Source organism: Podarcis vaucheri (genome assembly GCF_965113315.1).
Source record: "Podarcis vaucheri genome assembly, chromosome: 7".
In the NCBI taxonomy this organism is placed as follows: Eukaryota; Metazoa; Chordata; class Lepidosauria; order Squamata; family Lacertidae; genus Podarcis; species Podarcis vaucheri.
In genome coordinates this window covers 74,790,098-74,810,007 of record NC_138765.1, presented here as the reverse complement: position 1 = coordinate 74,810,007, position 19,910 = coordinate 74,790,098, and the positions used below count along the sequence as shown (strand labels likewise).

The following is a 19,910-nucleotide window of genomic DNA, read 5'->3' as shown; positions in this document are numbered from 1 at the left end:
GCTGAACTAGGAAGGAAAGGGGGCGGCGGTGGGAGCATCAGGGGAAAGGGGAGGGGGGTGGAGAGGCGGGGGAGGAGCCGGAGGAATAAGATCCCAGGGATCGCCAAAGAGCAGGGTTGCAATGGAGTGGGATGTGCTTTGCGCGCGGGGCGCACGAGACTGTCAAGCCCGTTGCGCGCTCACTCGGAAGCAAGCCCGCTGACCAGCCGCCGGGGATCGCTGCTGAAATCCGGCTCAGTGGCGCGGTTAGGGGATCGCAGATCCCTTGCGCCTTTCCTAACCTTGGCTGTGCCGGCTCCACAAGATCCCTGGAAACTGCCTCTTGTTCTGTGTTGGTGGGAACTGTAGCAATGCGAGGGGTAAGCTATAGGTCCCTGGGTTAGTGAGCTGGGAGAGTCTGTGGCAGAGAGCAGTCCAGAAGCAGGTGAGGATGGGGGCCAAGAGGCAGAGTTGAGTAAGGCTGGTGAAGAGTCAGGGGTGTCTCTCCCACCTGCTGCCGCAAGATCCCTCCCCACTTGTCTCCCAGAACCAGAAGAGGGCTGAAATGGGAGGAGCAGCAGCAGGCTTGCATGCAGGCCCAGTCTCCGATTGCTTGGGGAAAGCCCTGGAAAGGAAAGCACTTACAGTGGTACCTCGGGTTACATACGCTTCAGGTTACATACGCTTCAGGTTACAGACTCCGCTAACCCGGAAATAGTGCTTCAGGTTAAGAACTTTGCTTCAGGATGAGAACAGAAATTGTGCTCCGGCAGTGTGGCAGCAGCAGGAGGCCCCATTAGCTAAAGTGGTGCTTCAGGTTAAGAACAGTTTCAGGTTAAGTACGGACCTCCAGAACGAATTAAGTACTTAACCCGAGGTACCACTGTAGATGGCTGTGAGGAGGTGGGAATGTTCAGTCTCAGCAAATTATTTTCATGGAGGAAATCAGGAATGAGCTACTCTGCTCATTAGGCCTCACACTCAGCCAAATCTTCAAAGATCGTGTTTTTTGCTAATAAAGAGTTAACTCCAACTTAGAACAGTGTGATTTGCTGCCGGCTCACTCTTTGACACTGCCTGCCCTCTCTTTAGTCCCAAGGTTTCCCCTTGTAGAACTTGGCAAGGAGGAGGAAGCCAAAACTGGTATTAGTTGGCTCTGCCTGTCTTTGGCTCTGGTGTCACCTACTGCTGGACCCATGGGTGGGCAGCTGCTGCAGGGATGTTCTGCCTCTGAGCAAAGAGCTTACGCTTCCCTTTTCCCCTGCAAGGCTTTATTTTAACCCCAAAAGCACTTTATACATCAGGCATAGGCAAACTCAGCCCTCCAGATGTTTTGAGACTACAACTCCCATCATCTCTGACCACTGGTCCTGTTAGCTAGGAATGATGGGAGTTGTAGTCCCAAAACATCCGGAGGGCCGAGTTTGCCTATGCCTACTATACATCCTCAAATGAACTCTTAAGGTAATTGTCATCTTGGAGGATCCTCAGTGCCCATAAAGGCTTATTACAGACATGACCTATGGAGCTGCTACTTTGGATATGATATTTAACTACTTAATCAGGGGAACCTCGTCTCAGCAGTCCCGTGTGGCCCTCCAGGCCTCTCTCTGCGGCCCTCCAGACTCTCCCCAGGCCACACCCTTTTCACCTTCCTTGAGCGTCCTTACCTGGCTGGAATGCACCCTTGAACTCTTGCTTGCCTGGACAGAAGTAAATTTACCTTTGTGGCTCCACCTCCTCCTTTTGCTTCTGGCTCTGCCCACCCCTGGCATGTGGCCCCCAGAAGATTTCCTGGAAGGGAATGTGGCCCTTGGTTTGAGAAAAAGGTTCTCCATTCCTATGCTACATAATAAACATTACTATTGTTGTTAATTATTTGGATGACACACATGTCATGGGAATCAAGAGTGGCCAGATAGATTTGAGGCACCGTAACTGTGCCGTGAGTTAAACCACTGAGCCTAGGACTTGCCGATCAGAATGTCGGCAGTTCGAATCCCCGCGACGGGATGAGCTCCTGTTGCTCGGGTCCCTGCTCCTGCCAACCTAGCAGTTCGAAAGCACATCAAAGTGCAAGTAGATAAATAGGTACCACTCCGACGGGAGGGTAAATGGCGTTTCCGTGCACTGCTCTGGCTCGCCAGAAGCGGCTTAGTCATGCTGGCCACATGACCCGGAAGCTGTACGCCGGCTCCCTCGGCCAATAAAGCGAGATGAGTGCGCAACCCCAGAGTTGGCCATGACTGGACCTAATGCTCAGGAGTCCCTTTACCTTTAACATTTGCCTAGCGCCCCGTGTTCCGATATTCTCCCACCCTCCACCCCCACCTCTTTCTCACGGGGTCTTTGCAACAGTCCAAGTTCCTTTGCAATGGGATCGATACTGATGCAGACCTGAAACCAGCCTCTCTGCAAGAAAAGAGAGAGACAATCAATATTTCAGAATGGCTATGAGGTGGGTTCAGATAGGCATATTTATAGCTAGACTGTTTTATTTTGCTTTAAAAAAATATATCCCAGTCTCTCTTTTCAAAGCTCCACCAAAGCCAGAAGATGGAGCATTTCTCTGTGAGGTGGAAATTCTTGCTGCGTCTGGCCAAATGGGCACTCTGGCTAATAGGCTAGAAGCAGAGAGTGGAGAAGCTGTTTGGGCCACCCACGCAGCTAAGAATAGCTTGGAGCTGGAGAGAGGAAAACCCATCTAGACCCAAGTGCCATTTGCAGAAGGCCTCTGAGACAGAGATGGATGGCCCTGTTTGTTTCCGTTTCTCTCGTTTCCCCAACCTTTAAATTCAGCTCTTCACATCTGCAGTGGTACCTCGGGTTACATACGCTTCAGGTTACAGACTCTGCTAACCCAGAAATAGTACCTCAGGTTAAGAACTTTGCCTCAGGATGAGAACAGAAATCGCACGACGGTAGCACAGCAGCAGCGGGAGGCCCCATTAGCTAAAGTGGTGCTTCAGGTTAAGAACAGTTTCAGGTTAAGAACGGACCTCCGGAACGAATTAAGTACTTAACCTGAGGTACCACTGTATTATTATTATCATCTGTTACATTTATATGCTAGCCTTTCCTCCAGGGAACTCAAGGTGGGGTGTGAGATTCTCCCCTCCCTCTTTGACCCTCACAACAACCCTGGTAGGTCAGGCTGAGAGGCAGCGACTGGCTTAAAGTCGCCCAATGCGCTTCATGGCTGAGCGAGAATTTGAACTCGGGTCTCCTCGTCTGGTACTCTTAACTGTTACATCACACTGTCTCTCCCTTTGTTGCAGTAATTTATAGTTTTCACTTTTTAAACCTACATGAAAATTGGTCAGTGTTTTAGTGCAAGTTTCTCCCAATGTGTACACATTTCCGTACTTGTTTATTTTACAAAATTGTATATATACCGCTTGATTGTCATAAAACCTCTGAAGAAATATTAAAATGATCGATAAAAACTGTTAAAACCATTTAAAGGCCATTTAAAGACAATTAACATTTTTAAAATGAGATTAAAACTTGTCGACATCTGCGTCTCTTAGCTTTTGAACTCCAGATTAATTTTGAGATAACCTGGGTCAACACATGTTCTGCACATTTCTTCCTCAAGAATGTTTGTTCTCTAAGCCAATGCTTTTGATGTACTCAAGCATGGAATACTAATATGTCATCTGAATAGTAACATCTAGGAATTCTACAATTCTAGGAATGTGTGTGCTTTTATTTTTTTATTTTTTATGTTTTCCCTTTCTTTTCTTTCTTTTTTTCTATGTGCTTTTTTGATATAGCGGTGTGTTCATATGTGTATGACAATCGCTGATATTTTAAGGGATGTGGGGGGAATTCAATTCAGTAGACCAATCTGTTCATTTCAATTTCTGCCCATCTCTCTGTTTTTCTACTTTTAACTCCAGCTGTCCATATTTTCACGTCAGTTTGCAAATTTATTTTTCAAAGTCCTCATGAAAACCCACAGGCGTATTAGTACAAACATCTGCCGATCTACACATTTGTGTATTCAATTCTGCCACAGACATGCATCGTTGCAAAGCAATTTTCCCCAAATAGAATGCATATTATTTTCACCACTTATATGCATTTTAAGGCATACTTTACCCCAGTACAGTGCAGCTCTTTTACACTCATAACTTAGGCTGGAGTCGTTGGCACTGCAAAATTCAGAGAATTACGAAACTGGACTGTCTTCCTGTTCCCTTAGTGTTTGGAAAGTACAGATTAGGTAGATTTGCTTTAAAATGCCAACTGTTTCCAATTTCCCCTCCAACCCAAGGAACGACGGCCGCTGAGATTGTGGGATCCTTCCTAGAGGCAAAAAATTCCTGCACATCCAGTGGGGTTAGACTAGATAACCCTCCCGGTCCCTTCCACTTCTATCATTCTACTGTCACGGCAAAGCACTCCCACACACCATTCCAAGCTCACCTGCAGCTTCTTAAGAAAAGTCAGCGGAGGTCCAGTCTGAGTCATCAAACAAGAAGCCATTTCTCTCTTAAGATATGCAAGGGCACTTCTCAGCTGCTTTATAACCCAGCGCAGACATTCTGCATTTTGATTAGGAGCAAGGAAAATTCCCAGCTCCTGATGGTAATAAAGAACAAGGTTTGAGGAAAAAACAAAGTCAGATCCAGACTCTTTGCAGAGGCTGCAGGACCTTTGTTTTCTCCCGGGAGTGGGGAGCTGCTGAGACCAAAAACACCCCTGCAGTGTTGGACAGGGACACTGCTGACCCCGAGAGCTTGCTGCTGCTGAGAACAGAAAGAGCTTCAGTAAATTAGCAAAAATGTATAAAAGAGGGTCAAATGTATGTTGGAAATGTGAGGAAAAAGAAGGCACTTTTTATCATATGTGGTGGACATGTAAGGTAGTAAAATAATTTTGGGAAATGATTTATAATGAGTTGATAAAAATGTTTAAAGTAACTTTTTCTTAAAAAACAAAACAAAACAAAGATTTTCTTTTAGGAATTCTAGGTGCCAAAATCCCAAGGAAGAAGAAGAAGAGTTTGGAATTGATATCCCGCTTTTTCACTACCCTAAGGAGCCTCAAAGCGGCTAACATTCTCCTTTCCCTTCCTCCCCCACAACAAACACTCTGTGAGGTGAGTGGGGGTGAGAGACTTCTGCCTCAGTGTTGCCCACAGCAGCAAAGAGGATGGGGACAAACTATAGCTGGCTCCACCTGGCTATGGCTATCCTTCTGCCTGCCTTTGACTCTGGCTCCACCTCCTCTTGGGCTCCCTGCATTTTTGCCCTCTGCTTCTGCACCAGCCCCATCGAAGGCAGAGAATGCAGATTCGCTTTCGGCCGCCCGACAGCTCAGTCAGTAGAGCACAGGGATCTTAACCACAGGGCCGTGGGTCAGAGCTCCACCTTGGGCAAATAATTCCTGCATTGCAAGGGTTTGTTTTAGATGACCCTCGTGGCCCCTTCCAACTCTACAATTCTATGATATGAAGGATTCTACAATCTCAAGGAAAAACAAACAGCATCTTACAGCAGCCCCTAGTGGTTATGAGAACGACATTCACCGTTCTGGCAAATGAGGCAGTTTGCCAAATTGCACAGCGCTGTGCCTGCTCTGTTTTCAGCCTTGGTTGTAATATGGCACAGTCCTCCATGAGACTGTCGACCCAAATCTGGGTTCCACCCCTTCTGAGTGACCTGGAAAACGACTGACTCATCTTCAAAGCAGCTAGGGGTGTCCTATATAGAAAGCTAGTTTCCCAAGGATCCTGCCCAACCTCCTCCTCCCTGACACACTCCTCTTCTGTGTGCATCATGCCATGTGTTTATCTCTAGCTATTATTGATTGCAACGCATCTTTGGAATGCTTTTATATCCTTGTTTTTAACCATTGATTTTTCTACCCAGAATTTTAACATTCTGCTTTGTATTTTTGTAAACCACTTAGAGGCTTGGCTTTCTGTTTTGTTTTTTGCAACTGTTGTAAACAAAATCTGCCCTTATTCCCTTATGGGGGATACAAGAGCCCTTATAAAGTCCTTTGTTGGTTCTCCATTGTAGGTTCTCGGAGGCCCACCAGAGAATATTGAGAAGCAAAGCAGCTAGTAAGCCTGATCTTTATTGAACTGTTGCAACAGGGTGCTCCCCTCACACGCAGGATAAAGGAGGAGGACCCAGAACCAAGGTGTGCCTGCCCTTATATAGACATTTTAAATTGCCCTCCCTAGGGCTCAAGACCCCCCCCCCCATACATCATACATACATCATCACAGAATGGGTGTAACCCAAGACCCCCACCCCCACAAACATCATACCTACATCACAGAAAAGGTGGTCTACAACAGAAATTTGAATGTTGTTGTTTTTCCTGTCTGCCAGGTTATCTGATAATGCCTTATCTGATTGCCTTTCCTGGTAGTCTGGCCATTCCTTCGAGATGGTGATTACCCTATTCCTAAGACAATGGGAAGGTTCCCTCACCCCCTCCTTCCTTGCAGAGAAAACATTTGGTCTGTTTGGGAGTCAAAATGTTTTCAGGACGGTCTTCCTGTGCTGCTCCAGACATGTGGTTCACATATCTATGTACACGCTTGGTTGGTACATTTATGAACATTTATTATACAGTGGTACCTCGGGTTAAGAACTTAATTCATTCTGGAGGTCTGTTCTTAACCTGAAACTGTTCTTAATCTGAAGCACCACCTTAGCTAATGGGACCTCCTGCTGCCGCTGCACCGCCACTGCACAATTTCTGTTCTCATCCTGAAGCAAAGTTTTTAACCTGAGGTAACATTTATGCGTTAGCGGAGTCTGTAACCTGAAGCATATGTAACCTGAAGTGTATGTAACCCGAGGTACCACTGTATATATAAGACCTTAAATTTTTATTACACAACCAAATGGTACATAAATTTTCTGAAATACATAATGCACACAGTATTTCCTGAATTATTGCATGCACCCACACAGAACAGGGTTTCTAAATATTGAGGCCTGGTGCCCCAGGCACACAGTTGGCTTCTCAGAAATATCTGGCTGGTGACTTGTGGAAATGAAATGTGTGAGTCTATTGTTCCTCAGCCTGACACAGCAACCCCCTTTTTGTGTGTTTGCTTGTTTAACTGGCTGCAATTCTAATTTTGTCTTTCTCCTGAGCTTTTTTTTAAAAAAAAAAATAGAGGCAATGAACACAACGATGTACTTGGCAAATATTTACACTTTGCCTTGATAAATGAGTTAGTTAAACTGCAAGCAAATGATGCAGAGGTGATAAAAAAAAAAATTCCTGCGGGCCTTATTGTTAGATTGCTACTCTCCCCTCCTGCTCTGCGGGATAAACCCAGGAATGATTGTTCTCCCCTCCCCAATATTTGGACTGGGATAATTCTTGTCTAATTTTGTTGTTGTTTAGTCATTTAGTCTTGTCCGACTCTTTGTGGCCCCATGGACCAGAGCACGCCAGGCACTCCTGTCTTCCAATGCCTCCCACAGTTTGGTCAAACTCATGCTGGTAGCTTCGAGAACACTGTCCAACCATCTCGTCCTCTGTCGTCCCCTTCTCCTTGTGCCCTCCATCTTTCCCAACATCAGGGTCTTTTCCAGGGGGTCTTCTCTTCTCATGAGGTGGCCAAAGTATTGGAGCCTCAGCTTCAGGATCTGTCCTTCCAGTGAGCACTCAGGGCTGATTTCCTTCAGAATGGAGAGGTTTGGTCTTCTTGCAGTCCATGGGACTCTCAAGAGTCTCCTCCAGCACTATAATTCAAAAGCATCAATTCTTCGGCAATCAGCCTTCTTAATGGTCCAGCTCTCACTTCCATACATCACTACTGGGAAAACCATAGCTTTAACTATACGGACCTTTGTCGGCAAGGTGATTTCTCTGCTTTTTAAGATGCTGTCTAGGTTTGTCATTGCTCTTCTCCCAAGAAGCAGGCGTCTTTTAATTTTGTGACTGCTGTCACCATCTGCAGTGATCATGGAGCCCAAGAAAGTAAAATCTCTCACTGCCTTAAACTTGGGCTTTCCTGGATTGTATAGTGATTCCTGGGCCATTTTATCTGGAGGCTTCAACACCTTCCTGAGCTCCTGCAGTCGACCTGTTCATTGAGCATGCATCCTGGCCTTTAATTTCCATAAGCCACAGGTCTTTAACCATTGGATAGGGACCCACAGGCGGGTGACCAGGCTATCCCATGTGTATCACGGTGAAGCTGTTGTTGCTGAGACTGACCAAACCCAAAGAGCACTACATGTGGGGCCTGTTCTTTAGTTCCTAGTCTGATTCTGTCTCTAGGCTTCTCCCAGAATAGAAATATGCTGAGGACTAGAATGCAGAAGCTGCAGTGGGTACCTCAGGTGTGCTGCAGTTTACTAAAATAAAATAAGAAGTTTGCAATAGCATCTCAGCCTTTTTGGTGAAGAAAAAATGTAAATAATAATAATAATAATCAGAGTTTTTCATTTAGTAGTCATCCTATGGAAACCCTATGTAGGGATTAAGTTTTAGGCTTAATCATGCACCTTGGAGCATAAATCATGGAATTGCAGAGATGTAAGGCACCACGAGAGTCGTCTAGCCTAACCCCTTGCAATGCAGGAATCTTTTGCCCAACCAGCGACCCTGAGCTCAGCGTGGTGCTGATAACACTAAGGTTTGCAGGGTCAGTTCCTGTATGGAGCAGCTGCAGATTCTTGCATTTCAGGGGGTTGGACTAGATGATCCTCAGGGTCCCTTCCAGCTCTTGGAGAGAGTCCTGAGGGCCCCGGTAGAGAGGTCTGGGGGCCGAATTTGGCTCATGGGCTGGAGTTCACCACCTCTGGCGTAAACACAGGCAGGAGGCCAACACTATTCCAAGGAAAGGGGTGCCAATGTTTTTTAACTGGCCTGAAACTCTCTGCCTCTCTCTCACACAGAGAGAGAGCAGGTAAATGTTTTATTTGAGTGGGTGGATAAGTAGCATAAAAATTAATCCTGTGCATTTTCTGTTTGCTGGGCTATAATAATAATAATAATAATAATAATAATAATAATAATAATAATTTATAATAATAATTTATCATTTATACCCCGCCCATCTGCCTGGGTTTCCCCAGCCACTCTGGGCGGCTTTCAACAGACTATTAAAATACAATACTATTAAAAGCACAGCAGCCGGGCCAGTAAAAACAGTGGCAAGCCCAAAAAGCATCAAACACACACTCAGCACCCCTAGATATTGTCTTCTTGCACCCAAAGGTCAGTTTTCTCTGAACGCCCAGAAAGTAATGCACAAGTTAAAGCACTGTGTATATCATCTGGGAAGTTTTAGGAGAGCGGCATTTTGGATGTGGTGTTTTGCACAGAGCTCTGAGCACCGTGCGCATTCCGGACAGTGTGGCTCCCACCGCGGGAGGTTCATGTGCAGAAGACGCATGGGGTTCTATGCGGCAAAACACTTTCCACGATGTCGAGCGATGCTCAAGTTGAGGCGTGGTGCTGCGTCTCCCTCTTGTGGCCAAATGGGGCACTGCGGTCCTTAACCGACCAAGAGACTTTAAAAAGACTTTAAAAGACTTAAAAAGCAACGGCGAAGCCCGGGGGTGGGGGTTTGGATTAACCATTTTGCAAAGTTTTCTGCAGCTCAAGTGTGGGCCCAGAGGAAGGTCATTTGCTGCCACACATGTGGGAAAATCTGTCCATTTTGGTTCGCCAGCACTCTCCTTTTCTTAGTCTTAATTTCAGTTCTTTACATTTTCACAATCACTTAATTAATCAAATAAACAAATTTACATAAGATTTCTATGTGGGTTTGGACACCTCCCTGAGCTCCTCCAGATGACCTGTTCCTTAAAGGCCATTCATCCTGGCCTTTAATTTCCACAAACCACAGGCATTTGCTGAGCATTCAGGCAGGATTTACGACAATCAGCATTTATCCTCGCTCACTTGCAAGGTTTCTACATGTCTTCCCATTAATTGTTCGTTCCTTCTGTGTTTTCCAATGTATTTCCTGTCACTTTCCAAACCGCAAACTGCCCAATACAAAGAATACATTTGTCGCTCCAGGGTGACAGAATGCTTTAATCCCGCACAAACATAGATTTCCAATCTGGAGGTGACCTGTGTGTGAGAATAACATAGGCATGGCCATAGACACCTGTAAAGCACCTGTGAAGGATTGCTTGTCAAGCCATTGTTAACACCTTGGCATCAGTTTACCTGTGAGACTGCCTTATCCCATATATGCCATGTAATACCTGTCCGACATCTGGAATTAATATTTAAGTGTGGCAGCACCTAAACTTTGGAACTCCCTGCCTATTGATACCATGCAGGCAACTTTACCTTGCACTTTTCATCACCTATGTAAAAATATTTTGTGTAGATAAGGTAAAGGTAAAGGGACCCCTGACCGTTAGGTCCAATCGTGGCTGACTCTGGGGTTGCGGCGCTCATCTCGCTTTATTGGCTGAGGGAGCCGGCGTACAGCTTCCGAGTGATGTGGCCAGCATGACTAAGCCACTTCTGGTGAACCAGAGCAGCACACAGAAACGCCGTTTACCTCCCCACCGGAGCGGTACCTATTTATCTACTTGCACTTTGACGTGCTTTCAAACTGCTAGGTTGGCAGGAGCAGGGACTGAGCAACGGGAGCTCACCCCGTTGCGGGGATTTGAACTGCCGACCTTCTGATCAGCAAGTCCCAGGCTCTGTGGTTTAACCCACAACGCCACCCGCGTCACTTGTGCGTAGATAAGCCTACCCATTTATCAAGAATGCAGGTGTGTTTTTAGCTTATTGCTGGTTTTAATTTTCTGGATGTTTTGATCGTTTCTACAAATAATTTAATCTCTCTGTGCTTTTTGTAGCGCTTTGTGGGTGGGCCCTGGTGATTATTCCTCTCTGCGCTCCCTCTGACCACTGAGCCCTGGAGGCATTCTCACCTACCTGCTGATGCAGACCCTCTCCTTGCCACCTGGATGCAAATCTCAGGTAAGCCCCAGGGGTCTGGAAACCCTAACCTGGCCCATAGACTTAAAAGGTTTTGTCCAAAAAAAAGCATTCAGTGTACATTCAGTCTTCATTCCCTTATAGTAATGGCATAGTTGGTGGATTTGGGGAGGGGCTTCCCTCACTCCAGCAAACAGTCCAGATGCTCTGGAATGTTGTTGTTGACACCTGTCTGTCTTGAGAGAAAATGGAGTTCACTTTTGGGCTGAAGTCAAGCTGCTGCAGAATCACAGCACCTGCTGTGGCTGCAGAGACCGGGAACTTGTAAGTGCTGCCTCCCACATTGCTTTTGCTGCGTTAGCAGCACTGAACTGACATCCCCGGGGCACAAGCCTGGGCAACGTGTATGGAGGTCCTGGGCCGCCCAGATGACCTCCCTGATGTGGCCCAAAAGTAAAGGTAAAGGACCCCTGGATGGTTAAGTGCGGTCAAAGGCGACTATGGGGTTCATCTCGCTTTCAGGCCAAGGGAGCCGGCGTTTGTCCACAGACTGCTTTCTGGGTCATGTAGCCAGCATGACTAAACCGCTTCTGCCGCAACAGAACACCATGACGGAAGCCAGAGCACACAGAAACGCCATTTACCTTCCCGCCGCAGTGGTACCTATTTATCTACTTGCACTGGTATGCTTTCAAACTGCTAGGTTGGCAGGGACTGGGACAGAGCAACGGGAGCTCACTCAGTCGCAGGGATTTGAACCGCCAACCTTCCGATTGGCAAGCCCAACATGCTCAGTCGTTTAGACCATCGCGCCAACTGCATCCCACATTGTGGGATCGTGGGTGGTCCAAAGGAATGCAGAGCAATACATTTGGCACCAGCTGGGCTGCAGGAGGGACGCGGGTGGCGCTGTGGGTTAAACCACAGAGCCTAGGACTTGCCGATCAGAAGGTTGGCGGTTCGAATCCCTGCGACGGGGTGAGCTCCCGTTGCTCGGTCCCTGCTCCTGCCAACCTAGCAGTTCGAAAGCACCCCAAAAAGTGCAAGTATATATATAGGCAGGAAGGTAAACGGTGTTTCCGTACACTGCTCTGGTTCACCAGAAGTGGCTTAGTCATGCTGGCCACATCACTCGGAAGCTGTACGCTGGCTCCCTCAGCCAATAAAGCGAGATGAGCACCGCAACCCCAGAGTCGGTCACTACTGGACCTAATGGTCAGGCGTCCCTTTACCTTAACTTTACTAGGCTGCAGGAATTGCCACAAGGAGGCCTACAAGGTGCCATCCAACCATCTTAGGGACTCCACTCTGGATTTGTCTAGGGTATACCCCTAAGCCTTTTCTTATCCCAAAGATACCCTGCAAGGCAGTGGGTATGTTCTGGACTACAACTTCCATTATCCCTGACTGTTGACTGTGCCAGCTGAGGCTTATCGGAGTGGTAGTCCACAACATCTGCCTTACTTCCTTGTTCATTGTAAGTCATCTCTGGATGAGTTGTATTCAGTGTTACTCCTACGCAGAGTATACCCAATTCAATGGATAGGCATGACCAACTCAAGGCCGTTGATTTCAATGCATCTACTTTGAGTAGAACTTAGGAGCATCTCCATCCCCATCATTCTGCCCAGACACTGAGGTCCAGAGCCGAGGGCCTTCTGGCAGTTCCCTCCCTGTGAGAAGCCAAGTTACAGGGAACCAGGCAGAGGGCCTTCTCGGTAGTGGCGCCCGCCCTGGGGAACGCCCTCCCAGCAGATGTCAAAGAGAAAAACAACTACCAGACTTTTAGAAGACATCTGAAGGCAGCCTTGTGTAGGGAAGCTTTTAATGTTTAATAGGTTGTTCTATTTTAATACAGTATTCTGTTGGAAGCCGCCCAGAGTGGCTGGGGAAAGTAGCCAGATGGGCAGGGTATAAATAAATAAATAAATAAATAATAATAATAATAATAATAATAATAATAATAATTATAATAATTATAACAACCCCGTTTCCATTTCCCCTTGTCTCCTGTTTCTCTCCCCTGACATTTTCACTTCTCTTCTGATTACCTGCCTCTTATTCCTCTCTGTTCGCAGATTCAATTCCCCTTTTCTTTTCTCCGTCATTTCCATGTTTCTTTAAAAAGAAAACAAGTTTGCTTAAAGTGCTTTTTTAAACCCTGTCGTTCAGCTAAAGAAAGGCACCCAGAGCAGCTTCCAGAGAGGCTCCCTGCTTTCAGGCTTACAGTTGGAAAAGGCAAAACACAAAAGGAAAAGGGAGGGAAGTCTGTGTGGCTAAGCTCAGACACCTGTTCTTAGTTACAAAGTTCTCATTTCATTTTCATTTCATTTGATTTATTAGACTTATTAATCGCTTGTTACCCGAAGGTCTCCAAGCGAAACTTACAGCAAAAGCAAAAATAAAAAAGAAAGATATACAATGCATATTACCTTAGAGGGGAAAAGTGGGGAGAATAATACAATACACTAATACAGTAATATTTCATATAACACCCATTTTTAACAAATACTCAAATAATAAACAAAGCAATAATCAGACCCATTAATTAACAAATAAACAAAACCTCAACCTCCTCCAGTCCAAAAATCATTTACTTCAGACCAACAATTTTCTCTCTTTAACCTCCCCAACCCACCCAGGGGTCTGGTGTCAAGACCAACTGTGGCAAATCAGAAACGAGTGGGTCCAGCATATCTCCTCTCCCTTCATGGAGGAGCAGTAGCAAAGAAAAGCATGAAGATTATAACAAAAGTTTTACCTATTTTGCAGCTGACTTGGCTACTGCTCCTAACCTGCTGCTAGTGGGGTTGCAGTTATGGAACTAAATAAAAAAATTCCTTCCAGTGGCACCTTAGAGACCAACTAAGTTTGTTATTAGGAACATGGGTGGCGCTGTGGTCTAAACCACAGAGCCTAGGACTTGCCGATCAGAAGGTCGGCGGTTCGAATCCCCGTAACGGGTGAGCTCCCGTTGTTTGGTCCCAGCTCCTGCCCACCTAGCAGTTCGAAAGTGCATCAAAGTTACCGCTCCGGCGGGAAGGTAAACGGCGTTTCCGTGCACTGATCTGGTTCACCAGAAGTGGCTTTGTCATGTTGGCCACATGACCTTGAAGCTGTCTGCGGACAAACGCTGGCTCCCGCAGCCTATAGAGCGAGATGAGTGCCGCAACCCCAGAGTCGTCCGCAACTGGACCTAATGGTCAGGGGTACCTTTACCTTTTTAAGTTTGTTATTGGTATGAGCTTTCATGTGCATGCACACTTCTTCAGATACATGCACACGAAAGCTCATACCAACAACAAACTTAGTTGGTCTGTAGGGTGCTACTGGAAGGATTTTTTTTTATTTTGTTTCGATTACGACAGACCAAAACGGTTACCTACCTGTAACTAGAGTTATGGAACTGCTAGCGGTGGTATCTGAGAGAAATGAAATGCAGACAACACAGATGGTGATATTATTATTATTGTTATTATTATTATTAAATTAAAAATATATTTATTTATTGCATTTATATCCCACCTTAAATGGTGCACGTCTCCCTCTCCTCATTAAATCCCACAAAAACCCGATGAGGTAAGTCAGACTGAGGGGTTGTTGGCACCCCGGTTAACACACAATACACCTGTTTGGCTGTGCGCCATCTGCCATCCACTTAAATAGCATCCTTGACAGATTGCCATCCAACCTCTGCTTAAAAACCTCAAATAAAGGAGCGTCCACAAGAGACAGTCTTGTTCCACTGTCGGACAGCTCTTACTGTCAGAAAATTCTTCTTTCTATTTAGTCCGAATCTCCTTTCTTGCAACTTGAGGCACATTAGTTCCCCCCCCCCCAAAAAAAATAATAATCCCGGGAGCTGTGATTTGTGAAGGGTGCTGGGAATTGTAGCTCGGTGAGGGAGTAAACTGCAGTTCCCAGAATTATTTCAGGGGAAATAAGCTGCTTTCTGGTGCCACGGGACTTGTTGCGGTTGGCTTCTAATGCTTCTCGCAACCAAGCATGGGATGTTTTTTACAGTATTTTATTTCCCCCGCTTACACAACAAAACAAGCCCACGAGATGGCGCTTGTCCTTGGGCATTCCCAAACCTTTCCACACCACCGACAGCGGAGGGAGTTTAGAAGAAGAAAAAATTAAACACCCCCGGGCTGGTTTGTGCTAGCAACCAGAGCGTGGCGCGGTGCCTGCTGGGAAATGGAGTTTTTGGAAGCTGCAGGATGCCTGCTTTGCTTGGAGAAGGCGAACTACAATTCCCGGAAGCCTTTGCGCCCTCAGGCGGTCATAGGGACGCCCAAAAGACCCAGGGAAAGGGGTGTGTGGGTGCGTGTGCATGTACTGGTTGCTTTTTGAGCTTGCTGCAAAGGAAGGAACAGGAAGCTCAAAAGAGGGGGGGCGGGGAGGAGCAGCAGAGGCAGAGGCTGCCGGACTCAAGAGAGAACTGCTTAACAGCTTTGAGGGGAGAAAGCAGCTCCGAGAAGAGAGTGGATCAGGCGCTGCCTCGGGAGAGAAACTTTGCAGTAAGTTTGGATTCCGGGGGAGAGGGATCTGCAGGGCTGCTCGGAGGGGAGGGAGGGAGTTGCCAGATGACCACAGATAAACAACTTGCCGTGGCTCCTGTGCTCTTAAAAGCCGCCCTTGAAACAATCAGAGCGGCAGCTGCGATGGCTTGGCGTGCCAGATCCACGACAGATCCCAGCCGCAGCCCTTCCTGGCAGGTGGACAAAGGGAGCCTAAAATGTGGGCTTTTGCGCGCGGCTTCCCTGCAAAAAACGGGCACAGCTGCGGGAGGCCGGTGCATAAGTTGGCAACTCCTCTCTGATGGTAGGGAGCTACCAGGGGCGTTTTGTGGGACTCTCTTGTATTTCCTATACCTTCCCACCCGGCTGCGAATGTTTAAAGGTGCTCAGTGGGTGGAGGACTGGCTTAAAGCTATTTCCAAGGGTTGGTTAGGCGAGGAAGGGTCTTTTAGAGGAAAGGGTGACCTAAATATCTATCTATCTGTTTTTTGCTTTGGAGGGATTTTATTGGCAGAGTTTGCTAAACAGGGCAGCTGCGGTCCCCAATCCAAGCAGAACCTGCAAGGCTTAGAAAAATAAGAAAATATTGGTGGCTATTGATGGGGTGTTTGGCCAGGAAAAGGGGGTAAGATGAGGTTTAATCAGGACATTTCTTGAGCATGGATAGGCAGGGTCTGGAATCTCCTCTTGCTGTGGGCTGAAAAGGATCTCTGCATGATTTTCCCCCTATCCAGAATTTAGAAGAAGAAATCCTCCCAGAGTGGGGCTGGCAATCTGCCTTCAACTGAGACATGGGTTGTACAGACCTTTAACTTAGTACCTTAGTTATTTACGCTTTTTTTTCTGTGGATTTGCTGCTGTTTCTGCCCGCTTTGTGCCTCATTGGTATGGGAGATTTATACCAGAAAAGGTTAAGATGCTGTTGGAACCTGTTGATTGTGTGGGACATCAGTGTGGTTTTGGAAAGAAGCTGGGGTTTTCTCTCTCCTTCCCATTTGCTTTCTTGTGAGTGGAGGAGAATGTTGAGGATGCCTGGGCAACTCTTAGAGAGCAGTCCTAACAAATATCTACTTGGATTTAAGTCCCATTGAATTCAGTGGGACTTTACTCCCAGGCTAAGTGGGTTTAGGATTGCAGCTTTATGGGATAATCATAAATTGATGCTATTCCGCGGATGACCTCTACCAGCATCTCTGTGTGTCTCTCTTTAACTATATGTTTATTTAAAAGCGTTTATAAGCCGCTTAAATATAACCCCCCCAAGCTTTTCTGCAACCTGAAAGCAATAAGAAATACAATCAAAGCAAAAAACAGCATGAAACCAGTAAAGCAGTAATGAAATGGGACTTCAGGGCAAACAAATTAAAATGTACCTAAATTTATTTTAAAAATGCATGCATATAAAATTTCTAGTTGGTTGGCTTTGTGATGCTTGCTTTGTTTTTTCCACCTTCCCAAAATGTTCATAATTGTTATTTCAGTTATGAATAACTTTTCATGAAACACCCCAAAGTAATGAACAAAGTGTGTGTTGGATGGGGTGGGGAAGGAATCAGCAATATAAAGATGCAGGGTTGTAGTCCTACACAGAGTAGACCCATCAAAATGAATTAATCTAAGTTAGCCATGTCTCTTAACCCCAGTGGGTCTCCTCAGAGTAGGGCTATCACTGGATACCTACGATTATATATACATGTATAAAAGATCAGTTTCAAATCTGGATAAAATAAAATATGTCTGCTTAAAAAGTTGTTGGAAAATGACATTTTAGTGCATGTTGCTGTTCTTGTACATTCCTTTTAAAGCATCTTAGATTTTTTCAATAGAGAAGGTACTATAATATTTTAAAAATTTAATTGGGAATAATTATAATACCTGTTTCTATATTACCTGGTGCTTTTTGTAGTGAAATAAGAAAGGGGGGTCCTCACCACAATTTAGTCCTACTCAGAGTAGACCTATTGAAGTTCATGGACAGAGCAGAATTTGGGCCATTAATTTCAGCCTGTCTTCTGTGAGTGAAATGTGGCTGGATGCGACCCCCAAGGGCCTTACAATCTGAAGTATTAGATGGATGAGTGCAGGGAATGGCTTGCAGGGTGTGTGTGTAAGGGAGAAATGAAGGTGACAAATGACTTTTCAGAGAGAGTGAAGATGCGAGCTGCTTTTTTCTGCCAGGCCAGGCTTCTTCCATCCAACCTGGGATTTCTCTCTCTGACTTGGAAAGGCTGTTTGGGGTCCTTTGGCAGGGAAAGATCTGCTTCATCCCCTGTTCTCGGTCCCTTTAACAGGTCAGGGACTGAATCTTGGGACTTGTTTCTTTCAACAATCTTTCTCAGCGGAGATTTTTCATCCCAGTCAGTATCTGAATTTATTCAAAATAGTTATTTGTGTGTGTGGCGCACAAACCCCAGAGTCTGTCAAGACTGGCCCGTTCGGGCAGGGGTACCTTTACCTTTACCTTTATGTGCATGGGCAAGGGACACGGGTGGCGCTGTGGGTTAAACCACAGAGCCTAGGACTTGCCGATCAGAAGGTTGGCAGTTTGAATCCCCGCGACGGGGTGAGCTCCCATTGCTCCGTCCCTGCTCCTGCCAACCTAGCAGTTTGAAAGTACGTCAAAGTGCAAGCAGATAAATAGGTACCACTCCAGCGGGAAGGTAAATGGCATTTCCGTGCGCTGCTCAGGTTCGCCAGAAGCAGCTTAGTCATGCTGGAGCTGTACGCCGGCTCCCTCGGCCAATAAAGCAAGATGAGTGCCGCAACCCCAGAGTTGTCCACAACTGGACCTAATGGTCAGGGGTCCCTTTACCCTTTACCTTTATGTGCATGGGCATGCACACAGAATTGTCTGAACTTTTATTTTTGGTTACTGCTGTAGAGGGAGAAAATCTGTACCTGCTGCTTTGCAACACATTTTTGGGAGAAGAAATCCAGAGTGGAGTCACTAAGACTGCCACTTTGTACGCCTACTTTCGGCAACTCCTGCAGCCAAGCGGGGGCCAAACGTCTTGCTCTGCTTTCCTTTGGACCACATCAGCAAGGCCAAGAGGTGTGTCCTGTTGTCTGGGCAGCCCAGGACCTCCATGTGATGGTCTATTCTGTGGTCCCCGGAACTCTCCACACCCTCTTTGAGTGTTTTTGTCTGGCTGGAATGGGTCCTTGAACTCTGTGCATGCCTCATGGCTTGCCCACATGGAGGACAGGAAGGGGTGTGTGTATGTATGTGTGTGTGTGTGGAAACCAGCCTCCTGAACAAAGCGGGCATTTACATTCATTGCGCCACCTGCTCTTGCCACACCACTAGCATCTGGCCCCTGGAAGGCTTCTCGGAAGTTAACGCAGCCCCTGTGCTGCAGAAAGTTTCCCTGTCCCCGGAGTTGACAGTGGGGAACTTAGATGGCCCCGAAAGAACAAACAGTGGTTTGTCTTTCCCTCTGAGAGTTTCCTCAGAGCCACGTTGCCTCCTTCCGAATATTTCGGGCAGCCAGTCGTTGGGAATAAATGCTTTCTGTACAGTCGGGTGCTCACTCGCCAGTCAGTGTCGCTAAACCCCAATCCTTTTTCTCTCCTTTTTGTTTACACGCACACACACACACACACACACACACACACACGATACAGTTCGCTACTCAATTCGTTCTGCTTCCTGGCAGTTGTTGCCCTGTGGGCCTGAGACCATCAGGGTGGATTAGGCTTAACTCCCGCTGATCTGCTCTTGCTTCGGGAGAAGGGCCCGGTCCTTGCGAATCTGGGGGGGGGGGAATAGGCTGCCCTGACCTCGTGTCTGAATGCGGCCCTCTGGGCATATCTGTCTGGCCCTCGGGACCCTCCCCAGGCACTGCTCCTCACAATCCTTCACTCCCACCCATCTCAAACAGTGTTGCCTGACTGGAATGTATTCTAGAAAAATGGGGGGCAATCGGCTGTTGTTTTCTTCCTGGGCCCAGGAGCAACCATAGCACACCCTGAACCTTTCATAGAACTTGTTGTTGTTAATTCAATTTATATACCGTCCTCTATCGAAAGATCTGTGGGCGTTGGACAATATTAAAGACACATTACAAAGCATCAATGAGAAAAGCGTAATAGAAACAGTAAAAAGCATGGTGACAGACAGCCTAATAGTAGAATAATCATCATACTAACAGCGCTCTTTTGCAGGCCATAGATTATTTAATAGCCATTAGCCTGGGTGAAGAGGAATGTTTTTGCCTGGAGTCCAAAGACATTCCATCCTCTCCATATTTCTTTTATAATAAACATCTTACTTTAATTTATCATTATTTTGAAAAATTCTCTTTTTCTATTTCGATATCATGAGCATTCCACAATCGGGGAGCCACCACAGAAAAGGCCCATTCTCGCATTGCTGCCCTCCAAACGTCTCGGGGAGAGGGGACACAGAGAAGGGCCGCAGATGACAAGCACAGGGCCTGGGTCCGTTTGTGTGGGGAGAAGCTGTCCTTAAGGTATCGAGGTCCTGAGGTGTGTTAAGTCCCAGTC

General features: G+C 46.5%; 1 protein-coding gene across 1 annotated transcript in view; it reads left to right on the top strand.

The window, feature by feature from the left end:
* Positions 1-15,255: 15,255 nt before the first annotated feature.
* Positions 15,256-19,910, top strand: part of MIB2 (MIB E3 ubiquitin protein ligase 2) — a 71,201-nt gene continuing 66,546 nt past the window's right edge. The window contains exon 1 of the mRNA XM_082230735.1: positions 15,256-15,404. The gene's annotated coding sequence lies outside the window, so the exon portion shown is untranslated. The remainder of the gene's footprint in view (positions 15,405-19,910) is intronic.